Source organism: Corapipo altera, unplaced genomic scaffold (genome assembly GCF_003945725.1).
Source record: "Corapipo altera isolate COAL_440 unplaced genomic scaffold, ASM394572v1 124, whole genome shotgun sequence".
In the NCBI taxonomy this organism is placed as follows: Eukaryota; Metazoa; Chordata; class Aves; order Passeriformes; family Pipridae; genus Corapipo; species Corapipo altera.
The window spans coordinates 276685-289054 of NW_020884967.1; the positions used below are offsets into that span (position 1 = coordinate 276685).

Genomic DNA, 12370 nt, shown 5'->3' on the forward strand with positions numbered 1-12370 from the left:
GCTTTTTCATGTGTGTATTGTATCATGGGTACCTGTGAGGAAATTAATCTGATACCTTAATGTCCAGTTACAGCTTGAAAGGTCTTTTTTTTTCTTGCTGCCTGCTCCCTTTTCCAGTTAACATGTGGATCCACAGAGCCCCCAGGTCGTGGTGCAGCTCCCTGCAGAGCTCTACCAGTGCTTGCTGCAGGAGGAACAACTGAGCACTTACACCCACTCTGCTTCCCATCTTTTCAGCAGATTTTTCCCAAAAGCAAAGGCCTTCTGTATTATCTTGTAGTGGCTTGGTTTTCATAGGACTCCCTTTGTAGGGAGCCATTTTTGAAAGCCTCAAGATATGTATTGGATTTTAATATATCCAGATATATAGACCCAACTGACTCTCCCTCATCCATGTGCATACAGCAAATCATGAACCAGGACTTGCCTTTACCAAAAAGGAAAACTGACTTCCTTCCTTAATAAAAGTTATTTTTCTACTTATTTATTGCTAGGTTTAATAATTCCTTTTTATTTTCCTGGTATAGGTGCCAGAATTACTAGTCTGTATTTTACTCATATAGCCACTATAATCTTATAAATGGGAAAATTAATGACCCTTCCTTCCCCTCTCTCTGCTACTCCAGTCACCTGCACTGGAAAAATCCTCCCTTTTTCCTGTTCCTTGGCAGTTTCTGCCTCTGTGCAGCAGCTTCTTTTAGACCAAGTTTGCAGGTTGCATGTTACACACAAACCTATTTTTATAAAACCATTACTGCAGCCCAAAATGTGGCTTCAAACTTTAAGACATCTTTAGTTCTGCTTTAGTTCTTTTGGATTTTATGCTTTTGATACCTTAGAGATTTTTTTTTTCCCAAGTTCTCCTCCTCTATTTCTTTTTAATCCTGCTTTTACATGCAACACTCCTTTGCATTTTATTTTTTTACTAAAGCTTCTGCCCAGATGGAGAGTTTTATATGTTCTTAACTGTCAGGTTTTTTTGTGCAGGATTTTTAAAAGCAAGGTCAGTCCATGGGAAGTTCTGTTATTCCTAATGAAGGATAGGTGGCACTCTTGTTATTTTTGTTTGGGTCCTTGAAATAAATTAGGTGTATGTACTCTCTCAGAAAGATTTCTTTTTATAGAGTAAGTGCTTTAGAGAGTGTTCTTGAACATTGAAGAGGATTTTATTTTATTTTTTTTTTATATGAACATGTACTTCAATTGCCTGAGCCTGTGACTGGATCACAGTACTGTGTAGGAAGAGAAAATGTTATTTTTATGAAGACCTCAAGAAAGAGTGCTCAGCTGCATGGGACTGGCTCATTTGACATATATAATTTTTGGGGTATTTTTATTTTCTTACTATTTCATTAGGCAGAGAAGAAAATCAACAAAAACTTTAATGTAATTTTAACTCCAGTTATACCTTTCCACTTTGTACTTTCTTGTTAGTTATGTATTTGAAATGTAGATTTAAGTTGGCATGGTGATCCTAGCACTGCTGAATGAAAGGAAATGGCAGGTTAGCAAGTGCTGAACAGTCTACAGAGCCTTTATTTCTTAAACCAGGGAAGTAAATATATGTTGCCCTAATTCTGTCAATTGATCACAGAATTTTTTACATTTGTGTGTTTGAGGATCCTCTCTTATGATGTAAAAATCCTGAAACATGGAGAAATACATCCTGGTAGAGGTAAGAGATTGTGGATGTTTTCTGTCACTTTAAAGGAAGATTTGTTTCAACTCTATGGAATGTTTTTCCCTTCTCTGACTCTGTGTGCAGCCAGAACGTGGTTCCATGGAGGTATTTTAACCTTGGTGCTTGATTGCTGCAAATCAAATCAATTTTATTATTCCTGGGGGCTGACAGCTTCATCTGGCTGAGGCCAAGTGATTTGGTGACCTGAGACCTGTTTCTCTTCATCCTCTTGTCAATCAATTGATTCTGTTACTGCTCTGCCCAGAAAGGTGCCCCATGGTGGAAGGAAAAGTAGAGCAGTAGAGCTGCAGTGAGCAGAGATTAGAAAAGTTTCCATCCTGCCTCTGAAGAGTATGAATCTCTTCCACGGGAATATCTAAATACTCAATATTTTGTCACGTGTTTTTGCCACGTAAAAACATCTCTGTGATGGGTTCGTGGCTTGTCCAGTGCCACAGACCGTTTTCGGAGAATTTGTCAGCTGAAGCCCTCTAAGCAGAACCATTCCCAAGTTCTGAACCTCCTAAAAGGCTACTTTGGCTGTGCAGTTCAAATAGAAAATTAAATAGGTGATGTGGAAGGAAAGGAGATGCTCATTATAGACAAAAACACAGATTTGTGTGGTTTTCATTGAACATTTCCTGGTGGGTGTTACTACCTAATCAGAGCATAATGTGCTTTGTGTTGTTTTATATATTTTTACAATGCTTTAATTTTAGTTAACTACAGTTTAGATTTCTTGACAGTGTTTCTCTAGCATGGCATGAACTTAATTGAAAGAAAATCTTTCTTGAAAGAGTTTCCAATCTAATTTAGGTTTTAGATATCTTCACTTTAAAATATTTAGTCGGTGTATATTCACTAGGGAAAGAGAGTTTGATTTTAATTTTCATGATGATTGAATTATGGAATTAAAAATTGATTGAACAAGCTATTTTGTTTTAGTGGATGAAGAATCATATTAGAAATTGGCAGTTTATTTTGCAGTTTATATTTTTGGTGCCCTCCCATGTAACACAGGCTCACGTATTACTCATCCCTCCCTTCTTTTCCTGCAAAGTGATTTGGATTTTTTAAAATCTCTTTAATTTCAATGCCCTGAAGTGTTTGAACAGAAGAGTCTCAAAGAAAAACCTATTTTGGCGCAGGAAGTTTTCTTGATATTTTGGATAACATTTATTTTTACTTTCTAATGCCGAAGCAGCTTTCAAGCTGATGCCCGTTATGGCAAAGAATTTTGTGTTTTGTATAATAATACAAGTCCCAAATGGGGGCAATTATTGAAGTTAACACTTTTTGCCCAACTGTGGGAGTACCAGCATCTTTGAGAGATTCCATTTTGGTTCTTATTTATGCTTGACATTTAATGTGCTTGACATTCTGATTATTTTACACCTACCTAATTTCTTCTAGCTCAAGGGATAATGACAATATTTTAAGCATCTGTGAAGTGTAGCTGCATGTTACTGAGCAGGTGCAACACTGCAAACGGAAGGAAAAAGTCCCTAAACTATCTCTGGAATCATTATTTTTTGTGTTGCATATCTCAGGGTCAATTAGCTTGGTTATCAGTTTGGTTGCCAATATCAGCCTTACTAATATTTAATGTCCTTTTATTTACCTATTTATCTATTTGTGTGTAAATAGATGTATATAAATGACACTCAGACACCAGGTTGGACTGTGGGCTTACATTGTGTCCTTTGTGATCTAGGGGTGAGGCATTATAGGGAGAGATTTCTGGGTAGTTACTGGGAACTTACATCTTTCCTAAATTTTAAATTAAAATGGTGCTGTAAAATAACAAACTCAATATAAAATTCAGCCCATTAAACTGAGCTCATATGTCCATGGCACATACTTACTGCTGGCATAGTAGAACTTAGAAACAGCTGTCCTGTGTCTTGGTTTACAGATAACTGGCATATAACATGAGAAATAAATGGAAAAAAATTATCCAATTAAGTATACTCTCTGTGAAGTCTTTGCTCTCCCTTTGGGACATAATTTTATTAGTCATCTTCTTGAGTTGTATTCCCATTTAATATGCAGTTCCCTGTGGTCACATCAGGTTTTAGGCTCTTTTTGAAAGGTTCAAATGGGTATCAGGGAAAGAGGAAGAAGGAGGAAAACAGTGGGAAAGCCAAGCTCTTCAGAGAAGTGCAGTTGGTGGCCACAGCTTCCTTTTGTTTCCTTTACTGGGAATCTTGTGCTGCTTTGGACTATCGTAGTTGTGGGTAAATTGACTACATGAAGAATGGGGAAGAAAAGTTAAAATACTTGATTTTACAGACCCATGTGGGGGCATTTTAAATACTTCCCCAAGTCCTCACAGAACAGTCGCCATGGCCCAGCAAGGGGTCCTTGAAGCAGCACTGACTGAATGGGTTGTAGGAATAATTTTTAAAATTCCTTTATTTTGCAATCTTGCCACCTGCTGGTATACTCTGATAATATAAAATTTGGTTAGAAACATGTTCCAGGAGTCATATTTTCTTTGGTAGGCAAGATCTTAAGGCTGGATGATAAGTAGGTTCTTATTTCCAGCTTGCAGGTTCAGTGTGTTCTTCCTTGGCTGTGTCAGTACCCCGTGTCAGTGTAGTGTAGGCTGTGCATCCCTTTGCACTAAACATAATGGAATCACATCCTAGAATCATGAGTTGGAAGGGACACTGAAGATTGTCTCGTTCCAACCCCCTGCCGTGGGCAGGGACACTCTCCACTAGCCCAGGTTGCTCCAAGCCCTGTCCAACCTGGCCTGGAACACTCCCAGGGATGGGGCAGCCACAGCTTCTCTGGGCAACCTGTTCCAGGGCCTCCCCACCCTCACAGGGAAGAATTTCTTACTGATATCTGATCTAATCCCACTCTCTGTCAGTTTGAAGCCATTGCCCCTTGTCCTGTCCCTCCAGACCCTTGTAAATAGTCCCTCTCCATCTTTCTTGTAGGTTCCTTTGGGTGCTGGAAGGCCACAATTAGGTCATCTTGAAGCTTTTCTTTTCCAGGCTGAACAATGCCAATTCTCTCAGCCTCTCCTCATAGGAAAGGTGCTCAACTCCTCTAATCATCTCCATGACCCTCCTCTGGACTTGCTCCAGCAGGTCCACGTCCTTCCCATGCTCGGAACCCCAGAGCTGGAGGCAGCTCTGCAGGTGGGGTCTCACCTGAGCAAGGCAGAGGGGCAGAATCCTCTCCCTCCCCTGCTGCCCAAGCTGTGGGATCAGCCCAGGGCATGGGAGGTTTCTGGATGCTGGGTCATGTCCAGCCTTTCACCAACCAGCACCTCTAAGTCCTTCTCCCAAGGGCTGCTCTCAATCCCTTGGCTGCTCTCAATCCCTTCATCTCTCTGCTGCCACTGATTTCTACAGACATGAGGGAGGAGAAAGTCTAGAGATATTGTGTGGTCCTGGAACACTGCATTGTGGCATATTAATCTTCAAAATATATTTGAAATGTAGTTTACAAAGGAATGATGTCCATGTCCTAAAATTCCTGATAAAATTCCCTGATAAAATTAGGCAAACTCAATTGACCTAAGTTATGGTAAGAATATTTAAGGGACGCTGTTATTCCTAAAACAAGTACTATAAATCCAAGCAATATGGAACTTAAATGTTTAAACTTTCATTTGGGCACAAGGTGGAGACTGAATCAAGTCCATGACGTGCAAAACCAGGCATTGCTGAAACTTTAGTGGCAGGAGCGTGGGGAAGCTCACTCCTTTATGTTAATCTGAGATGAAGCAGATGTGGTCTTACTGGTGTCTGCAGGGAAATCCTCATCTATAATAAAAGCTGTTTTCACATAGTGTTCAAAGGGCATTAAACAAGCTGAATCCAAAGATGATTTACTGAGGGGTGTGATGAATTGATCGTTAGCTGGAACTTACGAGTCAGCAGTGGATGTTTTCTTTACCCAGAGTATCCCCTCCGGCTCTGCCATATGCTGTTGTTTGACACAAGAGTAACTGAATATATTTCTGCGGCTTGGGTCAAAAATGGCATTATACTGGAGCACAATGGTTCCATTTTAAAACAAAAACATGAAGAATTTATTTCCTCTTTTTCTCCTTATGGTATAGTGTTGGTGTGTTCCCACATGGAACACTTGCACCCAGTCCAAGGAGGACTCTTCCTTGCAGCACTGCTGCCTGTCATTTCAGTACACCCACTTGAGCATCTCTTATGAAACCAGTCAGAGTGGCATTTATTCGTGGTGACATCAGTATGGTGACCTTAAGACCTCTCAATTATTGACTTGCAAGTTTTTATGGCATGCAAGGAAAACCAGGGGAATCTCTCCCCTCTCCCACCCTCCCTCTCTCTGCCTTTCCCTCTCGCACAGACACAGAACACACACAGACCCACACAACCCTGGCCAGCTGCACTGCTCTCCCTCTGCCCTCTCTGAAATGAGGCAGAGGAGCAGTTACTGAAACCACCATGATGAGCACTTCCCATTTTGGTTCCTGCTGCCTTCTCCTTCTTGGGCTGTTTTCGGCCTCAGACTTCTCCTTCACAGTTTCCACCTCCCTCTCCTGCTTCGTGTTCTGTATTTTCCTGTTAGTACTGAATATTACTAATGCTGAGTAGCTGTTCTGGAGCAGCTTGAAGTCCTGAAGGTTTAGAGTTATGTTCTTCTAGCTATTTTTAAAGATGATGGGAATTATGGCCAGTTGTAAGTCTCCAAAGGACTGTGTGCATAAAAAGTACCATTTATTTACATAAATGAGAGGCCAGAGGGGCTACAGCTCTGATAAATGGATGAGAATGAGATATTGTTGGGACTGAAGCCCCTGGTTTCCAGCTTTTACTTCACATCTTTGGTCACAGAGTTAGAACTTTTTAATCACATTATTTTACTGCAAAAATGTCCATAACTATTTATGACACTGGATGTTCGCTCTTGGATCTGTTTCTCCTGTGTGGCATCCTTCAGATCAATCCTTGTTTGTTCAATTAATTTGCTTAATTCTCTGGGGTTTGTCAAGTCTAATTATCTTCTTTCTTTCTTCCAGTTTTGAAATCAAGATTGATTAACCAACACGAAGAGCCCCAGCTGGTTATGTGACTTGGAACCCTGTTTATGAAGCGCTCATTTGTTTTCTCAAGACGACAGCACTGTAAGTTGTTTTTATCTTTTTTCTCCCCAAAATTAAAAATCTGTTGTTTTGTCTCAATAGAAATTCTAGAGAATTCCCAAGGAATTCAACTGTTATTGGTAAATACACTCTTAATTTGTGGCTTAGTGACACCAGGCAAGGAAATAGCAGTGCCTTATTCACTTTACCTTTCTACTCACCAGGGATTTCTTTCACGTAACGATGTTACTCATGGTTTCATATCATTTACAGAGAGCTTCCCTCAGTTAGAAAGATCAATCTGCTCTCTCTTTACGCTGTGTTGAATGAAGTGTGGGATCAGTGAATGTGACAAATGTATATTTTGGACTCCATTGGTGGTGGATTTTGTAAGGGCAGAGGCTGGAAAGCAGGTGCAAGAGGAGATGGCAGTGCCACTCAATGGCACCTCTGCAAACAGCTCTTGCAGAATTCTAGATTGTCCCCCACCTCCCAGACCCTGAGATTTTGGACTAAATAATGCTTCCTCTGTACTTGATTTAGGAATTGTTTTCCCACAATTATAAATTTGTTCCTCATAAGATAAACCTTCAATTTTTACTTGCAGAACAGAACTGCACAGTGCTATAAAAGCAAGAGTGAGGATACATAAATGAAAGTTCCAGCAGTAATATTACACGGCTTAACTGTTGTTTGATATATATCATGAACTATGTGTTATAAGATAAAACTTCATAAAATCATTAGATCCAGGTGGAATGGTGACAGGTACATCATAATGCTGTCTGTGGTATGATCTCATCTTTGCCTTTTCCAGTTGTGTGAAAATGTTCTGCCCTAACAGTGAGGAGACTCTTTCGTGTCTGTAAATATGTGGTGGGAGTTTTAAAGATTACATTTTGGTAGTCATAAACTAACATGAGGTTCCACTTCAGGCATGGGGCAGCACCAGGTTCCCTCAGGCTTTTCTTCAGCTCTACCTGCACTGGAAGCCAGGCAGGTTGGATTGGCTGAACTTCACAACCATATTAAAATGGCAATGCCCAATGTGCTCTGAATGTATGAAAATTCCATTATTTTGTAAGTGAAAGGAACAACTTATTTAGGTATTTATTCTGAATTTTCTGTTGAATAGCAAATGATTCTAGTGACTTGTAAATGGTGATACAGTGCACGTAAAATCTGTATTTTCATTTGTTACCTCTCTTGTTACTGAAGGTTCATTCACCAAGAAGTGAAAATTAGGTATAATATTCAAACTACTATAGAAAAAGAGGAAATAACACTACCTACTAAAGTAAGTTTTGGGGTTATGAAAGAGTAGAACCAATAAAGAAAAATGAATAAGTATTTAGTTTTAAATAGAGTTTTTACAGTGAAATATAAGCTTACTTTTGATTTTTATGATTGCGAAGAGATGTCTGAGCAAATTTGCTTTATGGGAACAACAAATATATTCCCAGTATGGTAATGAGATTAATTAGCTTGTTTTTAGGAAAGAGAGTCACACTTATTCTTTTTTTAATAAGTAAATGTTGGAAACAAAAACATAGCAAGAGTACCCTGTTGCTCTGGGTGTCTGTTGATAGAACACTTCCTCTCCTATGATGTGTGTGGAAACAGACTTAAATCTTGATATGAAAAGCACAAAGAAATGAGTAATACAGATAAAAAGGCTTTACTAGTTTTCCATGAGTACTTAAGGAAGTTTTCCATAGACTAGAGCTGTAAGATCTGTGTAGCTACTGTGGAGAAGACCCCACAAGCTGGTTTTAGATTATTTATTTGCTTTGATACTGTATGTTAAAAACATGAAATAACTTATGAAGTTGTTATGATGTTTATAAAAATAATGATGTTTTACAAAAAGGGCACTTGCACAGCTTTCACGTATTCAAAATATTATCTAACATTTATGTGAATAGAAATTACTCGAGGGTTTGCCCTCCTTTGTCACTTATAATTTCCAGATGGATTTCCACCAGGGTGATAAGTGGACCTACAGTTTTCACCTACACCTAAATGTTTGCTAGGCTCTTTTAGCTAAAACGAATCTAACTTAGATCAAAATGTTCTGCTCAGTGCCCATGTTTTTTTTTCAGCAGAGAGCAGAATGAAAAGATGGTCATAATGACTGTGTGTGGGCAGCTGTAACATCCAACCACTGCAGGGTGTTCAGCATCACTTCTTACTGACAGTCTGGGACTGCAGCAGTTTGGCACCGTTGCTTTAATGAAGGTTTTAATAGGTGCTACAAGCTGTGCAGACCAAATATTGTGCTTGTCTTTCGAAGCATTAGTGAGTCAAGCTTCATTTTATTCAAAAACTCTTAAAACAAGTAGTCTATAATCTATTTGTCAGACACTCAAATGTGTGTAAGAGACTGAAAAGCTAAGACAGACTTACTAGAGAGGCAACTTTCTTAGTCATTCAGCTATTAAAAAACCAAAAGCCTCCTCGAGGTTTTGTACTTTATTTTTTTTTTTTTTTTTTTTGCAGAGAAATAAGTAGAGTTTGAAATACTGTAATTTTCTCTATTTCTGAGTATAATCCATAATAGTTTTAATTCCTGTTGTGGAAGGCAAGGTGCCAGGCACAATCACACAATTTAGCACACTTGTAAAAATAAAAAAATTGTAACTCCCCCCAAAACAACCCTTCCTAAAGCACCCTCTGCCTTCAGCCTCTCACATCCTCTTCCAGAAGGATATAATGGGCTGACTCCCTGGATTTCATTATTTAACTTGCCTCCCAGCCAGCACCGAGATTCCATGTATGTAAGATGTTGTTTGTTCCCACTGATGAACACAAGGTACCTGTTCTGGTTAGACCTTAACACCAGCTTTAGATGTCAGGAACCAGGAGGTAACACTGCTTTGGCTGTGGGAATGTGTCTGGTGAGACCTGGAGTGCATAAGGAATATTTCTTCCCAAAGGTAGCTGCAGCTGTTGTCCTCTCCTAAAGATATTCCCATATGAAATCCTTCCCGGTTTTGTTTTGTCATCCCTGTGATTTATCAGAGTTATTAAGGGAGATACTTTGGGCTGTGCTGTTATTTCTGTGCTCAGAACTGAAATGTCAGCTGGAACTGAGATTAGAGAAGCCGAAGAAATGGTTTTATCTCCAGCACCACGTGCAGCTCCACCCGCATTTCACTTCTGCCCTGTAAATGCAGGGCACTGGGAAGCCACTGAAACTTTTGGCTTTTCCAATAGTTACAATAACCTTTGGCAAAGTGCTTTTGTCACTTCTCCCACCTACATTGGAGGGAAGCAGCTGTAACAGCAAAGCGTGGGATTATGACTCTCACTCGATTGCAGTTCTCGGCACAAATGATGCATCAGCTCATCCCCAAACCATGGCATCTATGTCAGCAAAGTTTGGTTTAGAGGTGTGAGGTAGGACAGTTCCATTCATCTATTTCTGTGTTATTTTTCCTGGGATTGTCCCCTGTGTTTTGAAGGGGAAGAGGAGCATGTCACTTGTTAGATGTGAATGTGATGATACTCATTCAGAGTTGTGCAGAAGCAGGGGAGATTTGTAACTTCAATTACCTGTACAATCATTTTGCACAACTAAATTAAATATATCTGTGAATATATCTGAACTTGTGCTCCTTTGAAGAGCAAACTTCCTTTAATTAAATAATCTTTTCCTACTATCTGAAGTTAGTGACATTTTATAATCATACAATTGCTGCTTAATTTCAGCTCTATGTAATTTTAATAGGTCAGAAAGGGTGATATTACAACATAACTGTATTCAGTGAGAGAGTAACAGTAAGACAGTAGTTCTTGCCTAGGGTTTCTCATCAGAAGATCTTGAAGTGCATTAGAAAAAGTATGAATTGTTCTCTCTGTTTTAGAGATGATGGGACCTGTGGCTCTATGAGTTATCCAGCATGTCTGTGCAACCCTCTCTTCCCGTGTTCTATTGACTGACCATCCCAGTGCAATGACTCTCTCCAGCAATACATTAAAATACAACATGGAAACACAAAAGCCAAAAGAGTTAATGGATCTTAATGGAATAAAATTAGGATTTATTTTATTTTATTTTATTTTGAAGCAGAAAAAAAGAAATGTGTTCCTGCAGAGTTCTGTGCTGTGTGTGCTGTTCAAACCATCCGTTGGATTTGAACACATTAAACATGAAGTTAACATATAATGTTAGTTTATTTTCTTATTATTGGCTGTTACCCTGGGATTTAAATATTTCTTATCTGTCTTGGTGTGAAATGGTTGTTGAAAAATGACAAAGACCAGCAGTACCAGGAGCTGATTTTCCTTTTTACACCAAATGCATGGCACTTCTCTGGTAAGAGTACAGAGGGTGTTGGTGTTCCATGGGATTGTAAGGAATTGAATGATATTAGGGACAGCAAATGTCAGATGAGACTTCAGTAAATGCTGACTATTGATGCAATTATTTCTTTCTTGCTTGCTTTTGATGCCCTTTTCTGATCTAAAAATGTTTTGGAAATGTTGAATATAATTAAAAAGATAAGACCTTCCTAGTAATAATGAAAATATTGTTGTGACATTAATGTTATTATTTTTTATATAATATATTTTAGTTTTGTGTGTTGGGGATAATTTTGATTTTGCCTTTCCTGTTCATGCAGTGGATTTGCTGCACTACCAGCAAAATATCTACTTTGAGGATGACCAGTTCTTCTTGACTTTGAAACAATCCTTGGTAATACCAATAAATCTCTTGTAATCAATGAGCAGCCATTGCCCATGAAGTGAAATGCTTGTCTGTTCCTTGGTGCTTTAGGGTTTCTCTTGGCAGGATTTTATAGACATGTTGCTGGATTTGTACTGGCTTCTGGCTCTTCCCAGAGCCCAGATTAAGGCTTTTCTGCTGGTTTATCCTAATGCAGAGCATATAAAATGTGAATTTTCTTAATGTGATACGTAGAGGGCTGAGTACAATTCAAATGCTAACATATAGAAACTAAGTCTCACAAAGGAGTGTGTTAACATTTGTCTTAATTCACTGTATTTCTAAGGATATGTCCCAAATCTTGCTTGACATATCACACACTACATTCAGATTCACCCTTAAAGGCAGAGAGAAGCATTTGCTTTTTGCATAAGTTTGAGTCCTATGATCCCATGAAAAAGTGAAGGTTTCCTTTCATGACCCCACCTGAGCCTGCTTTGCTGATTCCCCCACTTTTCTCCTCCATTCCCGTGTTAAATTTCCCTTTTTCAAGGAGAAACAGAAATGAATATATCCAGCAGAGACTGGATTGGGGATTTATTTTCCAGCTGACATTGTTTTACTGTTTTCCTGGGTGCTAGAAAGTCTCTCATTTTCTTTGGTGTTCTTGCCTCTCTTTTTCAATTTGCCCTGCAAGTGCAGCTCCTTGCTGAGATCAGGCTTAGCTCAATTTAGACAAAATACTAGTCCTTTTTTTACCTAGTTATTATTAGAATGTCTATTATGCTCTTAGATCTTGTTTAGCAGCTTTAAATTTTAAGTCTGTGTTTTGCCTGCTGTTGTCCATGGCTGTCAGAATTTCCCTCGACTTCAGGAATTGTGCACTCTGACACAAAGTAGGTAAATTCTCTGTTTGCTTTCAGTTTGGTGATCCAATCAT

At 39.0% G+C, this 12370-nt stretch overlaps 1 protein-coding gene across 1 annotated transcript in view; it reads left to right on the forward strand.

The window, feature by feature from the left end:
* The window catches only part of ATP2B2 (ATPase plasma membrane Ca2+ transporting 2), a 411395-nt gene that overhangs the window by 132512 nt on the left and 266513 nt on the right, over positions 1-12370 (forward strand). Inside the window, exon 3 of the mRNA XM_027664917.1 lies at positions 6699-6803. The gene's annotated coding sequence lies outside the window, so the exon portion shown is untranslated. The remainder of the gene's footprint in view (positions 1-6698; positions 6804-12370) is intronic.